Source organism: Pristiophorus japonicus, chromosome 17, assembly GCF_044704955.1.
Source record: "Pristiophorus japonicus isolate sPriJap1 chromosome 17, sPriJap1.hap1, whole genome shotgun sequence".
Taxonomy (NCBI): Eukaryota; Metazoa; Chordata; class Chondrichthyes; family Pristiophoridae; genus Pristiophorus; species Pristiophorus japonicus.
Window position 1 is genome coordinate 122,466,070 of NC_091993.1, and position 19,363 is coordinate 122,485,432.

Genomic DNA, 19,363 nt, shown 5'->3' on the forward strand with positions numbered 1-19,363 from the left:
GGTGAAACATAACCCATTGTCACTGACCAGTATGTCAGGCAAGCCGCGGGTGGCAAACATGGCCCTAAGGCTTTCAATGGTGGTGGTGGCGGTGCCTCCAGACATTATTTCACAATCAATCCATTTTGAAAAAGCATCCACCACCACCAGGAACATTTTACCGAGAAACGGGCTCGCATAGTCGACATGGATCCTCGACCATGGTCTCGAGGGCCAGGACCACAAACTTAGTGGTTCCTCTCTGGCGCGTTGCTCAATTGAGCATATACGCTGCATTGCCGTACACAGGACTCGAAGTCAGAGTCGATACCAGGCCACCACACGTGGGATCTGGCTATCGCTTTCATCATTACTATACCCGGGTGTGTGCTGTGGAGATCCGAGATGAACGTCTCCCTGCCCTTTTTTGGTAGCACTACACGGTTACCCCACAACAGACAGTCTGCGTGAATGCACAGCTCGTCCTGTCACCACTGGAACGGCTTGATTGGCTCTTGCATTAAAACGGGGATGCTGGCTCCCATGCAGTACACAGTTTTTTTTACTAGGGACAGCAGAGGATCTTGACTGGTCCAAGTCCTAATCTGGCAGGCTGTGACAGGTGATTTATCATTTTCAAGCTTCCATGACCATCAACAAGTCTGCGGGCTGCGCCACCATCAACAAGTTTGCAGGTTGCGCCATTTCCACCCCTGTGGTGGGCAATGGTAGTTGACTGAGAGCATCCGCACAGTTCTCAGTGCCTGGCCTGTGGCGGATGATATAGTTATACGCTGATAGCGTGAGTGCCCACCTTTGTATGCGGGCTGAGGCATTAGTATTTATCCCCTTGTTTTCAGCGAACAGGGATATGAGGGGCTTGTGATCGGTTTCCAGCTCAAATTTGAGGCCAAACAGGTACTGATGCATTTTCTTTACCCCGAACACACACGCTAATGCCTCTTTCTCAATCATGCTGTCGGCCCTCTCGGCCTTAGACAAGCTCCTGGAAGCATAAGCGACAGGTTGCAACTTCCCCGCAACGTTAGCTTGTTTTAATACACACTCGACTCTGTACGACGACGCGTCACATGCTAGCACAAGTCTTTTACACGGGTTATACAATACAAGCAGCTTGTTGGAGCATAAAATGTTTCTGGCTTTCTCAAAAGCAATTACTTGTTTTTTTCTCCATACTTAGTTCTCACCTTTGCGCAATAACACATGTAGGGGCTCGAATAGGGTGCTTAACCCCAGTAGAAAGTTACCAAAATAGTTGAGTCGTCCCAGGAACGACCGCAGCTCTGAGACGTTCTGTGGCCTGGGCGCGTTCCCGATAGCTTCTGTCTTGGCGTCTGTGGGCCGAATGCCATCCGCCGCAATCTTGCTCCCAAAAACTCCACTTCTGTTGCCATGAAGACGCATTTCGACCTCTTCAGCCGTAGCCCTACGCGATCCAGTCGCTGGAGGATCTCCTCCAGGTTCGGTAGGTGCTCGGCGGTGTCCCGACCCGTGACCAATATGTCATTCTGAAAGACCATCGCGTGTGGTAGCGACTTGAGTAGGCTCTCCATGTTTCTCAAAGATCGCTGCAACCGACCGAATTCCAAACGGGCACCTGTTGTAGATGAACAGTCCCTTGTGCGTGTTGATGCAGGTGAGGCCCTTCGAAGACTCCTCCAGCTCCTGCGTCATGTAGGCCGAAGTCAGGTCGAGCTTGGTGACGTCTTGCCTCCTGCCAGCATCGCAAATAGGTCGTCTGCCTTAGGTAGCGGGTATTGGTCCTGTAGCGAGAAACGATTAATAGTTACTTTATAATCGCCGTAAATCCTGACCGTGCCATCACTTTTGAGTACTGGAACAATCAGGCTGGCCCACTCGTTGAATTCCACTGGGGAGATGATGCCCTCGCGTTGCAGCCTGTCCAGCTCGATTTCCACTCTCTCCCTCATCATGTGAGGTACCGCTCGCGCTCTGTGGTGAATGAGTCTTGCCTCTGGAACCAAGTGAATCCGCACCTTCATAGAAACATAGAAAATAGGTGCAGGAGTAGGCCACTCGGCCCTTCGAGCCTGCACCACCATTCAATGAGTTAATGGCTGAACATGCAGTTTCAGTACCCCATTCCTGCTTTCTCGCCATACCCCTTGATTCTCCCTAGTAGTAAGGACTGCATTTAACTCCTTTTTGAATATATTTAGTGAATTGGCCTCAACAATTTTCTGTGGTAGAGAATTCCACAGGTTCACCATTCTCTGGGTGAAGAAGTTGCTCCTCATCTCGGTCCTAAATGGCTTACCCTTTATCCTTAGACTGTGACCCTTGGTTCTGGACTTCCCCAACATTGGGAACATTCTTCCTGCATCTAACCTGTCTAAACCCATCAGAATTTTAAACGTTTCTATGAGATCCCCTCTCATTCTTCTGAACTCCAGTGAATACAAGCCCAGTTGATCCAGTCTTTCTTGATATGTCAGTCCCGCCATCCCGGGAATCAGTCTGGTGAACCTTCGCTGCACTCCCTCAATAGCAAGAATGTCCTTCCTCAAGTTAGGAGACCAAAACTGTGCACAATACTCCAGGTGTGGCCTCACCAAAGCCCTGTACAACTGTAGTAACACCTCCCTGCCCCTGTACTCAAATCCCCTCGCTATGAAGGCCAACATGCCACTTGCCTTCTTAACCGTCTGCTGTACCTGCATGCCAACCTTCAATGACTGATGTACCATGCCACCCAGGTCTCATTGCACCTCCCCTTTTCCTAATCTGTCACCATTCAGATAATAGTCTGTGTCTCTGTTTTTACCACCAAAGTGGATAACCTCACATCTATTCACATTACATTTCATCTGCCATGCATTTTCCCACTCACCTAACCTATCCAAGTCACTCTGCAGCCTCATAGCATCCTCCTCACAGCTCACACTGCCACCCAACTTCGTGTCATCCGCAAATTTGGAGATACTACATTTAATCCCCTCGTCTAAATCATTAATGTACAATGTAAACAGCTGAGGCCCCAGCACAGAACCTTGCGAGACCCCACTAGTCACTGCCTGCCATTCTGAAAAGTACCCATTTACTCCGATTCTTTGCTTCCTGTCTGCCAACCAGTTCTCAATCCACGTCAGCACACTACCCCCAATCCCATTTCGCCCCGGAAAAGTTTCCAATGTCTGGCTCAAAAAGGGACGGAAATTTGTTAAGAACCTGGGTACATGAGGCCTCATCGACATGTGATAGCGCTCGGATGTCATCCCAGTTCCAGCGGATTTTGCCCAACCTGCGCCTTCCAAGCAGTGTGGGGCCATCGCCCAGGACAATCCAGAATGGCAGTTCGTGCACAGTGCCTTCGTAGGTGACCTTGACCATGGCGCTGCCCAGGACAGTGATAAGCGCTTTGGTGTACGTTGTGAGTTTCGTGTGGATGGGGCTCAGGGCTGGTCTGACTGCCTTATTGCACCACAGTCTCTCAAACATCTTTTTACTCATGATAGATTGGCTAGCGCCAGTGTCCAGTTCCATGGCTATGGGTAAGCTATTCAATTTTACGTTCAGCATTATAGGTGGACATTTCATCGAAAATGTGTGCACCCAGTGTACTTCAGCATCTGCCTCCTCTCTCTGAGGCTTGAAATTGCTTTGATCCACCATGGACCGATCTTCCTCTGCCACGTGGTGCGTAGCAATTTTTGCAGAGCTTGCAGCTCGTTTGCAAGCTCATTGGAGGTTCCCCATTGTTCCACAGCTCTTGCAAACATACCCTTTGAAGCGGCATGAATAGGCTGAATCGAAGCCTCCACAACGCCAACAAGGTGTGAATTGCCTTGCATTCATCCTTTGTTGCGGACTCAGTCATCTGGTTCACCTGAGGCCTGCTGGCATTTGCAGACTTGTGGGTTCTGCCCTGTACATTTCTGCTCACAAACACAGTTCCAGTTAATTTATGAACATTGCTAGCACTTGTGTGCTGAGAGATTTGTTTGGTGTTATCACTGGTGGACATAAACGCCTGTGCTATCGCAATGGCCTTACTGAGGGTCGGTGTCTCTACAGTCAAAAGTTTTCGTAGGATGGTCTCGTGGCCAATGCCCAGTACAATAAAAGTCACTGAGCATTTGCTCCAGGTAGCCATCAAACTCACATTGTCCTGTAAGTTGCCTTAGCTTGGCGACGTAGTTCACCACTTCCTGACCTTCAGATCGCTGACACGTATATAACCGATACCTCGCCATCAGCACGCTCTCCCTCGGGTTAAGATGCTCCCGAACCAGTGTATACAGCTCCTCATACGACTTATTTGTGGGTTTCACCAGAGCCAGAAGATTCTTCATGAGGCTGTAGGTCGGTGCCCCGCAGACTGTGAGGAGGACCGCTCTCCTTTTTGCAACGCTTCCTTCTTCGTCCAGCTCATTGGCTACAAAGTATCGGTCTAGCCGTTCGACATAGGCTTCCCGGTCCTCATCTCCGAGAACTTCTCCAGGATGCCCGCAGTTTGCTGCATCTTTGCGTTGGATTCGTATTCTCGTTGCCAGTTATTGTGTTCCTAACACAGATGAGGCTGCACACAGGGAGGTTAAAGTAACAGTGACCTCAGTCTTTAATGAAGACACTCCAGAGTGAGGAACAGGCCTTAGGGGCCGGCTTGTATACAGTGCTCCCAAGGGATGCTGGGATCCCTTGGGACTTCAGGGGATGAGCTCCCTGGTGGCGGAACATGGGAGTGCATGCTTTACAGATATACAACAGTAAAAGTGATCACTGCACAGTCCTTGAAGTCCCATCTTCAAACTGAGGACACCTTCCATCGTATTGTGTGGATTATCAGCGTGCTAAATGGGTTAGTTTCAGAACATCTAGCAGCTCAAAACTGTGCATCTATGAGGTGCTATGGGCCATCAGCAGCAGAATTATATTCCAACACAATCTGCAACCTCATGGTAGTTAGGGATATGCTGGACCATTACCATCAAGCCAGGCAACCAACCCTGGTTCAATGAAGAGTGTAGACGAGCATGCCAGGAGCAGCACCAGGCGTACCTAAAAATGAGGTACCAGCCTGGTGAAGCTATAATACATGCATGCTAAACAGCATGCTACATACAGAGCTAAGCAAACCCACACACAACGGATCAGATCAAAGCTCTGCAGTCCTGCCACATCCAGTCGTGAATGGTGGTGGACAATTAAATAACGAAAGGGAGGAGGAGGCTCCATAAACATTCTCCAATGATGGCAGAGCCCACCACGTGAGTGCAAAAGACAATGCGTGTACAACCATATTCAGACAGAAGTGCTGAGTGGATGACCTGAGGTCCTCACCATCACAGAAGCCAGTATTCAGCCAATTCGATTCACTCCATGTGATATCAAGAAACGGTTGAGCACAATGGATACATCAAAGTCTATGGGCTCAGACAACATTCCGGCTGCAGTGCTGGCATTTATCAGACAATGCGGAAAACTGCCAGTTATGTCCTGTCCACAAAAAACAGGACAAATTTAAATCTGGCCAACTACCGCCCCATCAGCCTATTCTCAATCATCTGCAAAGTGATGGAAGGGGTTGTTGACAGTGCTATCAAGTGACATTTGCTCGCCATCAGTTTGCGTTCCACCAGGAACCCTTGGCCTCATTACAGCCTTGGTCCAAAGATGGAGAAAATCGCTGAATTCCAGAGGTCAGGTGAGAGTGACTGCCCTTGAATTAAGTTAGCATTTGAGTGAGTGTGGCATCAAGGAGCCCTAGTAAAATTGAAGTCAATGGGAATCAGGGGGGAAACTCTCCACTGGCTCGTCATACCTACCACAAAGGAAGATGGTTGTGGTTGTTGGAGGTCAATCATCTCAACCCCAGGACATCACTGCAGGAGTTTCAGAGCAGTGTCCTAGACCCAACCATTTCATCAATGACCTTCCCTCCATCCATCATAAGGTCAGAAATAGGGATGTTCGCTGATGATTTGCACAAAATTCAATCCCATTCGCAACTCCTCAGATAATCAATCAGTCCATGCCGGCATGCAGCAAGACTTGGACAACATGCTTGGGCTGATAAGTGGCAAGTAACATTTGTGTCACACAAGTTCCAGGCAATGATCATCTCCAACAAGAGAGACTAATCACCTCCCTTTAACATTTAATGGCATTACTATCAAATTCTCCACCATCAACATCTTGGGATGACCATTGACCAGAAACTTAACTGGACCAGCCACATAAATACTGGTTGGGTACTCTGCAGCGAGTGACTCACTTCCTGACTCCCCAAAGCCTTTCCACCATCTACAAGCCACAAGTCATGAGTTTGATGGAATAGTCTCCACTTGCCTGGATGAGTGCAGCTCCAACAACATTTAAGAAGCTCGACACCATCCAGGACAAAGCAGCCCGATTGATTGGCAACCCATCCACCACCTTAAACATTCACTTGCTCCACCACCGGCGCACCATGGATGCAATGCGTAATATCTACAAGATGCACTGCAGCAACTCGCTTCTTCGACAGCTGCTCCTCCACCACCAAACCTGCAAGGACAAGGGTTTTGGAAACACCACCACGTCCAAGTTCTCCTCCGAGTCACACACCATCCTGACTTGGAGATATATCGCCATTTTTTTCATCGTCGCTGGGTCAAAATCCTGGAACTCCCTCCCCAACAGCACTGTGGGAGTACCTTAACCAAAGGTTTAAGGAGGCGGCTCACCACCATCTCCTCAAGGTCAATTAGGGATGGGAAATAAATGCTGGCCTTGCTAGCAGTGCCCACATCCTATGAATGAACACAAGGGGGCCGAAATTGCCCATTTTTTAAGGGGCAGCAACGGTACGGAAAGCAATCACTGCTCGGTCGACGCGGAGGGGCCGACATTTTGTAAATTGCCCTCCTTTACTTTTGGAACGGTGCATGGGACCACCCCGGCCATCTTCCCGCCCTGTTGGACACACGCCGACCCCTTACTGAATGGCAGTGACCCCCTTTGCACTCTGCGTGTGAAATTGCCCTATGGGAGCAGATCGGCCGCTGCTCGGTGCCCCCGACAGCTTTTCCCAGCGGGAAGCTTCTTGTGGCTGGGTGGCGCGTCCGCCCTTAAAGGGGAGAGCGCTCTGCCACAGCTGCCATTTTATTTTAATTGTCAGCCGACTCAGAGGTCGGCCCGACAACGGTGGCCACGGGTTTGGTCGGGCCGCCAACTGGCAGCCCGGCACCCACTCTTGGGTGCCTGGCCCGGCAAAAAAGAAAATCAGTAAATGTGCTCGGTTTGGGGCAGAGGGCAATTTTGGTCCCAAGTTATTTGTCACAGGCAGAGGTTATACTTCTCCTTCTGACAAAGAAGTATAACTTCGGCCTGTGCCAAACAGCTCGTTTGTACTCCACTCCATATATGCATTGTCAAAAACCAGAAAGAACACTGAACAACATAGTAGGGCCAAAAAATACACCACACCCTTTTTGACAAGCCTTTTTGCATGGTGCAAATCCATTTAAATTTTAACCAGAGAAGAGTCAATATTGGATGGGATTTGGTTGTATTATGCAAATTACTTCAAAAATATCTAAAATTGAATCAGTAGATAGAAATCTTACCACAAGCTGAAGACACCTGACTTCCTATATTACCTCAAGATCAGCTTGATTGCAAGGCCGGTAGGTTACCTAGCACTGGACTGAATTTCACCCAGTCAACAATTTAGTTTTTACCTGCAACCCCTCCACCATGTCTTCATAAGGATTTTCTTGCTATTGAGGGAGTGCAGTGAAAGTTCACCAGACTGATTCCCAGGATGGCAGAACTAACATAGGAGGAGAGACTGGATAGACTGGGCCTATATTCACTGGAGTTTAAACGAGTGAGAGAGGATCTCCTAAAAACATATAAAATTCTGATGGGACTGGACAGGTTAGATGCAGGAAGAATGTTCCCGATGTTGGGGGAGTCCAGAACCAGGGGTCACAGTCTAAGGATAAGGGGCAAGCCATTTAGGACCGAGATAAGGAGAAACTTCTTCACGCAGAGAGTTGTTAACCTGTGGGATTCTCTTCCGCAAAGTGTTGTTGAGGCCATTTCGTTAGATATATTCAAGAGGGAGTTGGATATGGCCCTTACGGCTAAAGGGATCAAGGAGTATGGAGAGAAAGCAGGAAAGGGGTACTGAGGTGAATGATCAGCCATGATTTTATTGAATGGTGGTGCAGGCTCGAAGGGCCGAATGGCCTAATCCTGCATCTATTTTCTATGTTTCTATGTTTGTGCCGCATCCCCACAGGAGCAGGTGATACTATCAGCCAAACTTTTAACTTCATTAGAATACAATTCTGAAAAACAAAAACTGTCAAGAGTTGGTAATGTAGTTTACAAAATGCCCCAAACTTGAAAGCCACGGAAGGGAGATACTTAAAGAAATGTGTTTAATTACCCTTGCTAACATTCTGGATGAATCCCTTACACTAATCCAATAGAATTACAACCATTGCAACATCACAAGCTAAACATAGTATCTTGCAATCCAACACAAGAAGCAAGAAAACACACGCACGCACACATCAGCGACGCCCACGTCTCGTGAACAAATAAAACAAAACATATCTGTCTGTGGAGGAGGGAGAATATATTTACACACTTGCTACAACTACAGAGGCCTTTTCTGTAAACCAGAGGAAAGTGATTCTAGCACCATCAATGTACCAATCATAAATATAATTATTTATATTAATTTCATATAAAGTAGCATTCCTCCAACCCTGTCGGGACCATTATCAATCTACACATTGTCCACAGACAGTGACAGACATTGCAGGTTCATTGTCACACGCATCACTCCAGCTGATCAGAGGGAAAACAAGACCTCCTGGATCAGAGATGTCCTAGGTCTTCTCTTTTGCATCATTTCAATTTTCTTTCCTGCTCCCCTAAAGGTGCTTGCTCATGCTGGGGCAGGATTCCACAGAAGCCAGATAGGCTTTGGTATCTTGCTCAAGTGGTAATTCTAGACACAGAACGTCAGAAGGACATGAAAGGCATCACAACCAACCTCCATGTGTCCCAGCTCTGTCCACTTTCACAGGAGTCACTAACCCAGCGGCACCAATTTAGGTTCCTAACTGCTTTACGGAGATCAGATAACTCATTGAGCGTTTGAATCTTGGACCTTCGCGATGTTATTCATACCTCTTGCAAATAAGCTAATTGAGGAAAACTGTTCAAGAACATCCCTTAAATAGAAATTGAAAACTAAGGGGGAGAAATTCTCCAGCACCCCGATTGGGGGCAGTAACCGACTTGGGGTGGGACTTCCTGTGCCCAGTGCGGAACTCTCATCCCGGTCACGGTATTGCGGTTATCGCCCCACCCCCCTCAGAGGAAGTGGCATATAATCTCGGTTTAAGGGGTGGGCTGCCCACAGCCTAGCACCCAAAACAGAGTGCCGGGCTGCATGATGACAGCCCGGACCATGCAACAGAAGTCGCCGTCGGCCCAACTAGTGAGTCGGCCAAACCATCAAGGTGGTGGCGCGGGGCGATCCCTGCCTCCCCCTTAACTTCCGTCCCGTGGGCAGATGTCGGCCTGGTTCGTGACCCGCGACGCTGGCACCGCCTGCGGGCAGGGCAATATTCAGCGCGGGATGGAAAGGGATCAGCGCGCGGCTCTGCCGCGCACAGCGATGATGTCATCACCAGTTGCACGGAGGGCCAAGGCGCCACCGGCGGGGTGTGGCGCTACTGTGGCAGCATCTCCGCTATCTCCCGTGCAATTTAGCAGCAGCCAGCAACGCACTCACCCCCTCCGAAAAGTGTTTCATGCCCCGTTAGTGATCCCCAGAGGTGCTAATGGGAGTCACAAAATGGGGCAATTTTGACCCCTGAATGAGTTTTTTTTTTTAATACTTCAATATGATGCTATAACTTATTTTTAAATTAAGAAAGGAAAGCATACTAATGTTTTAATATTGGGTAATGTTTTGGGTTTATGCTTATACAATGAGAATTTAACTATGATAAGGGATCTTTCAGGTACCAGATTTCGCAGATGACTTGCTTACAACAAAGGAGCAGCTGCAGTTCAAAACAAATACAATCTGCTGAAGAGCTTTATTGTCCACCACGGCCGTATTCCAACACAACAAACCTGTGCAAATGTACTAATTCCAACTGAAGACAATCAATTCTTTTTTAAATGCGCTGCAATACCAGATCTCATAGCAATCAAATGGTCGATAAAGCACGTATTTGTGGTAAATCTATGCTATAAACAGTCCAATGTGCAAGTGAAGTCAGTATCAGAGGGCCAATTCCACGGTGCTTTATCCAGGGAACAGGCCCTTACCAGGAGTGCGCATGGAGGGTCGCTGCACACTCTGATGGCCTCCACTAGGCAGCCAGGGTGACATGGTGCCATGGCCTCAGCATCGAACATGCGATTCCGCGGGAGAATTTAAAGTTTTGGAGGAATATCCTGTGAGCGGATACTGATCTTGTTGCACATCACTAAATGGCCCGGATTTTGCGGTGGCAACGATAGCAAAACGGTCAGCGTACGCCGTCATTCCCCCTCTAAAACTGTCCATAACGCCAGGATTTAGTGCATGCGCAGATAAACAGGGAAATCTTGAAGTTGCGGTCAGCCATTCCCTGCTGTGACACTGGTTGCGCTGTGGAATACCCCATATTTGAACTGATGAAAACTTCCCCTATTCTGCTACAATATAGCTGTTAAACACCCCTTAAAAAAATGTAAATACGTCTAACTGGGGTTTTAACAGCATATTGACTGAACAACCGTTGTGGCCCTGAAAAACTATTATATTTGTGGAATGTCAATTTCTCCATTATAAGAATTACTAGATTTTTAATGTAGTTTTATTTTTTTTAAATTTCTACCTTAATCCCACGTGTATTTTCCAATCTTTAGTTCATTCTCTGTAAAAAAAAAGTAAAAGTTAATGATAATCGGCGCTTTTTAGTTTTAGTTTGCTGTCTGTGAGAATTCCTCAATGTGATTGACTGCTTAGACAGCTTGATAAATCACTACTAATGTACGCTGGGGGCTTTTGACGCTGCTACAATCAAATTAAGGTCAAGAAAGCTAAAGTTTTGGAGGCAGTTTTCTTCAAGGTCAACGCCGATTGCCGTCGCTTTGCCGCTGACCTCAAATTCCGAGCCTATGTTAATCGACGTCAATTTGGCCCATTCCAGATGTATTTTTGCATCCCAGCGCTTGATTCGGGAGTGCACATTTGAAATAGGTGCTGTGAGGCCGGCAAGCGGTGTGTTGAAGTACTTCACTATTTAAAGCGTTGGAATGACTAGGCTTTGTCCTTTAGAACATGTGATTTTTTTCCTTGACGTCTCGTTTCCTTTAATTCAGCACTCCTTTGGTACACATCTCCCACAGTGGGATTCCTGCTGCCACCACTAATCAAGGGCATATCACTGAGCTTGCCAATAGCCATAGGAAAGAAAATTCCTGAGGGAGGATTGGCAGGTATGCTAGCACCCACCTGCATATGACTCAGAAATTGCTTCATATTGCCCTGGCACAATTACTTTGGAATATCAGGAGACTTGCCTTTTCCACCTATGCTTCAGCAGGGAAGCAGTCACCCAGTTGTGTCTTATACTGAAGCATGAACTGTTGGCAACATCCAGCCCTGGCTACTGCATATAAAGTCACCACCACATTAAACTTTATGTAACAGGCTCTTTCCAAGCCACTACTGCTGAGATTTGTCAGATAAGTCAATTGTGTGTAGATTGCTGGTCAGAGAAGGTGAGTGCACACTTGCTTGGCAAGAGCAACAAGTTTTAAACTTTTGCAATAAAAAGACGGGTACAACTAGAAGAGGGCCTAGCACTTCTAATCGGTAGCTGGGCTCCAAAGGGCGCAGGACATCATTGAAGGCACATACATTGCCATCTGAACACCAAACAATAATCCCGTGGCATATATGAATTGAAAAGGATTTAATTCAATATGCAGACTACAAGTAAATAATACAGGTGACTGCAAGATATTTTGGTAGTAGCCCTGATGCTTTTATCTTGTGACAGTTGATGGGACCACAACTTGATGAAGGAGAGAATGTATTGCTGACTGGGGGGCTAGAGATACCGTTTGCTGCCCTGGCTAATGACACAAGTTTGAATCCCCACAAGAAGGTTTAAAAAAGACGTAAAAAAGTAAGAGAGTGTCATATTTGCATTGATACAAGAGTCTCGCATAAATTCTAGTGCAAATTCCATCCAAATTCTCATAGAATAGCGGGATGCTGCAGAAATGCTTCCCATGGAAGCACAAATCAGGTAGGGTCCTACTCCACAACTTCAAGAAAGTAGCAAAGAACTGTTGTGGTTGCTGTGTTTTACTTAACATCCATTAGAAGACGGCAACCCAAACAGTCAGTATAGCTAGAAGGACTGAGGGAGAATGCCATGGAGGAATGACTAATATGCACCCACTCAAAGCAAGGGTGGCCTATAGACACACTTTACATTGAGTAGGGAAAAGCAGTGGACACTGGGCAGAGAAGAATTTTTGTGAAGATTTGTGTTCTGCAGTATAAATTAGAAGGAATAAAATGGCAATGCCTGAAATATGAAACATAAGAACATAATAGGGGCAGGAGTCGGCCACTTGCCCCTCGAGCCTGCTCTGCCATTCAATAAGATCATGGCTGATCTGATCTTTGCCTCAACTACACTTTCCTGCCCGCTCCCCATAGCCCCGGGACTCCCCACATCATTCAAAAATCTGTCTACCTGCACCTTAAATATATTCAATGAGTAAATGTACATTAAATGTATTCTTGCACCCAAAATATTAAAACTATCTTTTTGTTTTAGAGATGCTGGTAATTTCCAGTAAATTCTATTTAATTTGTTTTTTCCAGTTCTTTTCCAAGCATGTCACAAAGAAGTGCTTTGTAACAATAGCCTACACTACATTCACCTGACAAGAGGAGACTTTGCTGCATTTAGTGGTTTCTGGTATTATATTACTGTTTGTGTCATTAAACCACAGAAGTCTTTTAACTGTAGAAAACAAAGAAGTCATAGCAGGCTAAAACTTCAATGGGCTCTAGATGTATAATGATATTGCCTGGTTCCTCAACCTCTGTATTTTTGATTAAAGTGTATATAAACTGCTGATTTTAGCCTGTAGTAATTGAGTCCAAAGTGTCATATTTACATTGATACAAGAGTCTTACATAAATTCCAGTGCACAGTTTTAGTTGAAAATAGAGTAATTGTTAAGCTTGGGTAAGGGAAACGAAAATGTAGAGTTCTGAATCAGCTCGCAGAGATTCTGCAGGAAAACTGTATTCGCTGAAAGGGAAAACGGTATTCAAAAGCCCACACCATAGCAGTCCAGCAGGAAGTGCAGAAAAGTGAGCAGCAATTTATGGATTCAAAACATCTAGATAAGTTGCTGTAATTTTGTATATGTGGGTGTAGTTTTCTTCCAACATGCCAAATTGAGGCTGCCTGAACAACAGAAGTCTGGTCTGGATTGGAAATAAAAACAGAAAAAGCTGGAAATACTCAGCAGGTCAGGCAGCATCTGTGGAGAGAGAAACAGAGTTAGCGTTTCAATTCCAGAAGTGAAAGACCAGTGTTTAACTCACTGCTTTATCCAGTACCCTTCTCTTTTGTTGATAGAGAGATTGTGTAGCTTGACCAGACAAAATGTGACATCCTGACCATCGCCATGTACATTACTAGTCTCTTATGTACAGTTGAGTAATACTATCTATTCAGTAGTGAAGATGAGGAATTGTATGAATTTCATATGTTGGAGAAAAACAACACCCCTATAAGCAGAAATTCAATTAATTATCTCGATGTTTTGCATCTATAATCTTCAAATTCTTATCTGTATTTCTAAAACTGGTTTGCCAACCTTTCAAAGCTCGCGGCTATTCTCCCTGTAAAAAAAACAAACAACTAGTACAAGTATACTACACATTATTTTTTTTTAAAAATCTAGCAAAGTTGCACCATGACTCCATATCCTGGTGAACATATGAAACATCACTTTTGCCCCAGATCAACGGTATACGAATGCTGCTTGCTTTTTGAATTAGTTGGTTGCCTTTCCAAAAGTCTCCTTCAGTCACACACCAATCCTGAGCTGCAAGAGTGGGCAAGCAATTGCTCCTATAACTCTGCCAACATTAGCTTCAAGTCAGTTACCAGGAGGTGAGTAAGAGTGGGTCGGTAGGTAAGCCTCTGATTTTTTTTTTATTATTTGGCGGGGGGGGGGGGTGCACTTGGGAAAAAAGCCAAACGATGGCACTTGAGTTACTTTTACCATTCTAAAATCTACTCCATTATCCACAAGTAATAGGGCCATGGATGTTGGTTTCCATTGCTTCTGCGATTTATCTCACGACAGTTTGACAATTTGAGAGACTTGAGCGCAAAAATTTGACACATATTGAGGGAGCGCTGCACTGTCGGAGGTGCCGTCTTTTGGATGCGACGTTAAACCGAGACCCCGTCTGCCCTCTCAGGTGGACGTAAAAGATCCCATGGCACTATTTCGAAGAAGAGCAGGGGAGCTATCCCTGGTGATCTGGCCAATATGTTATCCCTCAATCAACATCTCTAAAACAGATCATCTGGTCATTATCACATTGCTGTTTGTGGGAGCTTGCTGTGCACAAATTGACTGCCATGTTTTCTACATTACAACAGTGACTACACTCCAAAAGTACTACAATGGCTGTAAACTGCTTTGGAACATCCTGCCTTTCTATTAACTGGTACACGAGTGGGTGAAATTATGGAGGAAAGCAAGACCAAGAAGGGAAGGGAGAAGGGGATAGGAAAACTGGCGAAGAGAAGAGTTTCCCCACGTCCCAGGCTTTGCACTGGGGATTGGACAAGAGTTTTTGGTGGATCAGAGTTCTTAATAAAATCAAGACTCCCTTACATGAGTGAGTTTGTGCAAACATATTGTTCAGAATGAGAATTGATTTGAGTGAAGACATGTGGGCAAAGCATGCATGCAGATTATCCTTCCAGTAGGCCTACCATCATTTTATCAATGGTTGCATCTACATTGCTGGGCAAGCATTTCCAAGACACCTACAAATTTCCCCTCAGGCGATTAAAGAATGACAAAGATCTGTAGTCTGCCCTCTTGTCCGCAAGATGATGCATGGCTTGGTGATGTTTGGGGCAAGAAAGCAATGAGAAAATTTTAGATTTAAAAACAATCCAACAAGTTTCTTCTCTTCGAAAATCATCATAGGCAGTTCCTCGGAATCGAGGAGGACTTGCTACCACTCCCAAAGTGAATTCTTTGATGGCAGAACAGTCCGATACGAGAGCCACAGACCCGGTTACAGGTGGGACAGACATTCGTCGAGGGAACGGGTGGGTGAGGCTGGTTTGCCGCGCGCTCCTCCGCTGCCTGCGCTTGACCTCTTCATGCTCTTTGAGCTCAACGCCCTCCAGAATGGACTTTCTCCACCTCTGGCGGTCTGCGGCCAGGGTCTCCCAGGTGTCAGTGGCACTTTACCAGGGAGGCTTTGAGGGTGTCCTTATAATGTGCCCTCCTTTGGCTCGTTTACCATGAAGGAGCTCCGCATAAAGCATTTGCTTAGGGAGTCTCGTATCTGGCATGCGTACTATGTGGCCTGCCCAGTGAAGCTGATCGAGTGTGGTCAGTGCTTCAATACTGGGAACGTTAGCCTGGTCGAGGGTACTGATGTTGGTGCGCCTGTCCTCCCAAGGGATTTGCAGGATCTTGCGGAGACATCGTTGGTGATATATCTCCAGCGACTTGAGGTGCCTTCTATACATCGTCCATGCCTCAAATCCATACAGGAGGGTGGGTATTACTACAGCCCTGTAGACCATGAGCTTGGTGGTAGATTTGAGGGACTGGTCTTCAAACACTCTTTTCCTCAGATGGCCGAAGGCTGCACTGACGCACTGGAGGCGATGCTGAATCTCCGCATCAATGTCTGCCTTTGTTGATAAGAGTCTCCCGAGATATGGGATATGGGAAATGGTGATATGGTTGTCCAGGGCCACGCGGTGGATCTTGATGATTGGAGGGCAGTGCTGTGCGGCAGTGACAGGCTGGTGGAGGACCTTTGTCTTACGGATGTTAAGCGTAAGGCCCATGCTTTCATATGCCTCAGTGAATACATTAACTACATCCTGGAGTTCAGCCTCTGAATGTGCACAGACGCAGGTGTCGTCCGCATACTGCAGCTCAACGACAGAGGTTGGGGTGATCTTGGACCTGGCCTGGAGGCGGCATAGGTTAAACAGCTTCTCACTGGTTCTGTAGTTTAGTTCCACTCCAGTGGTGAGCTTGTTGATTGTAAGGTGGAGCATGGCGGTGAGGAAGATTGAGAAGAGTGTTGGAGCGATGACGCAGCCCTGCTTGACCCCGGTCCGGACGTGGATTGGGTCTGTAATGGATCCGTTGGTAAGGATCACGGCCTGCATGTCATCGTGGAGCAGGCGAAGGATGTTGACAAACTTTTGGGGGCATCTGAAACGGAGGAGGATGCTCCATAGGCTCTCACGGTTGACAGTGTCAAAGGCCTTTGTAAGATCGAAAAAGGCCATGTATAAGGGCTGGCGCTGCTCCTTGCATTTTCCCTGCAACTGTCGCGCTGCAAAGATCATGTCTGTTGTGCCCCGTAGGGGACAAAATCCGCATTGTGATTCCGGGAGGAGTTCCTCGGCCACAGGGAGAAGACGATTGAGGAGGACTCGAGCGACAACTTTCCCAGTGGCTGATAGCAGAAAGATTCCCCTATCGTTGCCGCAGTCAGACTTGTCGAAAGTAACTTGTATGTATACATATTGTGTATTTAAACACTATTTGGATTCTAGGGGAATCAAGGGATCTGGGGATAGGGCAGAAAGGTTGAGGTCGAAAATCAGCCACGATCTTATTGAATGGCAGAGAAGGCTCGAGGGGCCGTATGGCCTACTCCTGCTCCTAATTCTTAAATGGGACTGCATGTTATCCAGACCTGTCAGAGAGTAAATCGAAAAAGAGCGAGATTTCTGATCATTCAAAGTGATGGGCTGTAATAAATGGAGTGATTATTTATTTTAAAGTGTTGACAAGACATCAAAATAAACCACAAAAGGCTCAAAAGACTGGCAGTTGGTCTGCATAACAACGAGTTTGAAAGATGTAACTTATTTTTCTCAATACACTTTTACCAAATTTAAATAGATTTAAGTTTCCCATCAAATCTGAAGGATAAACTCAGCACTGAAGGAAAACAATATGGAGTATGCGACTAAAATACTTGCAAATCTTAGCATTTAATAAGCAAAGCAATGTTTCTAAAGGCTGACCTGGTAAGGAACACATCACTTGCCTTCCTACCCAACTCTGGGTGACTTTAAAACTTTGCCCTTTGTTGCTCCATCCGCCATTCAAAACCGTCACTGGCGGACAACCGGCGACACCATTCCACCCAGGGGGGCGGGGGGGGGGGAGCTCGGCTCAGCGTCCAACCTGAAAATAAAAACCCACCGGAACAACCGAGTTATTTCCTCATCCCATGCTGCGAGTTTAAAACAATACCGTGTGAAGTAATTCTGTGTCGAGTTCGTGCAGAACCGTCCGAAATTGCCCAGGTGTTTATTCCACTAACCCACCCGTGATTTGAATGGTTCCGCCCGGTTTATGACGCCCTTTTAATTGACGGCTTTTTACTTTCGCGGGTTTTTTTTTTTGGGCGGGAATCCTTTGTCGCTGATTCCGCTCGGAGACGTTTTGTTGATTGATTCGAGGTTTCACCTAAAAGCGGTCGTCGGCGAGGTTTGGTCAACTACAAGTGATTGAATTCGTGGTGAAACGTCGAACTTTGCCGAAGGGCAGAATAAGAACATAAGAATTAGGAACAGGAGCAGGCCATCTAGCCCCTCGAGCCTGCCCCGCCACTCAGCAAGATCATGGCCGATCTGGTCGTGGACTCAGCTCCACTTACCGGCCCGCTCCCCTCCCCTCCCCGTAACCCTTAATTCCCTTATTGATCATCATTGGCAGTCCTTGGAACGAGGATGACCCCCCAAAAGGGGATGAGTTCACAGATGTTTCAATGAAAGAGCCGATATTCCAGTCCTGAACTTCAGGGGTGGAAGATGCCTGTAACGTGGATTTTGTTTAACGTCAGCGTTGTGCACCAGCCACCACACGGGCTTGACAGAGCTCGGTCTTGGTCCAGTTGCAAGGGTTAACGAAGACGACTGGAGACCAGCTCTGCTGCACGGACCCAGTGCGCGCGCACACATATCGCACAGTGTGGGCCCGTGCTGCCCCCTCGGCTCTTCTGGGCAGCAGAGGAGCGGGAAGGTCGGGGCAGATGAGCGTCGGGAAGGGGAAGGGGGTGGTGGGGTGGGGAAATCGTGGCGGAGGTGCGGCAAATGGTTGTGGCGGAGGAGCTGCGAGAGAACGTGGCAGCAGTGCGGCAAATGATCGGGGTGGAGGAGCGGTGGGAGATCGGGGCTGAGACGTGGCAGAGGTGCGGCGGATGTTTGGAGCGGAGGAGCGGTGAGAGATCGTGGCGGAGGTGCGGCGAATGTTTGTGGCGTAGGCGCGGCGAGAGATCGTGGCAGAGGTCAGAATCGTAGAATGGGTATGTCATGTATTCAACCAGCATTGTAACCCATGTATAATCTGACCTAAGTTGTGCACTGTGAGAACAATGACCACTAGGTGGTGAACTTGTGGGAGACACTCCTAACCTGGACCTTCAGATATAAAAGGGGAAGCTCCACCCACTTCCATCACTTGAGTGCTAAGAAATAAAGGACAGGTCACAGACTGACCTTCTCTCAAGCACGGGCCTCGTGTGCATTTATACTGTATAGTAAGGACGTATCAATGGCGACGAGAAATTGGATTTAAACCACGCGAGCATGGCCATGAGTAGAACAGACGAGAGGTACTGTGTTAAGGAATGGTTGGGACAGAGATTCAACATTGTTAAAGCAGCACACAGTTCTCCAGGCAGACAAGGGCAGTCGGGCATGCCCCAACATGTAGTCGAACCCAGAGGGGGAGTTCGACAGAGACAATGGCAAGCTGAACGGCGATTCACGCCATTGCAAGGGACAATGCGGCCAGTAATGGGGCCAACACCACCTGTTAATGGCGCACTCAAGGACAGTCACGGGGCAGTCAGGGACGATCGACTGGTAAGGGACCTTTTGTTTCAAACAGCAGCTCATGCTGGAGGCGTGGAGGCACACACTCAGCCGGAGTTTGCAGAGATGAGCAAAATACCTGCAGAAATTGCAGAAGTGAACGCTGGGGGAAATCGCTGGAAGCTGAAGTTCAGCGAGTTCATGTGGAGCACGTATACAGTTCATACACCAGGACACCACCGATAATGATG

At 47.2% G+C, this 19,363-nt stretch overlaps 1 protein-coding gene across 1 annotated transcript in view; it reads right to left on the reverse strand.

Annotated features, from left to right (window-relative positions):
• LOC139228072 (lamina-associated polypeptide 2, isoforms beta/delta/epsilon/gamma-like) overlaps positions 1-17,455 on the reverse strand; it is a 61,150-nt gene extending 43,695 nt beyond the window's left edge. Inside the window, exon 1 of the mRNA XM_070859238.1 lies at positions 17,316-17,455. The gene's annotated coding sequence lies outside the window, so the exon portion shown is untranslated. The remainder of the gene's footprint in view (positions 1-17,315) is intronic.
• Between the last annotated feature and the right edge of the window lie 1,908 nt (positions 17,456-19,363).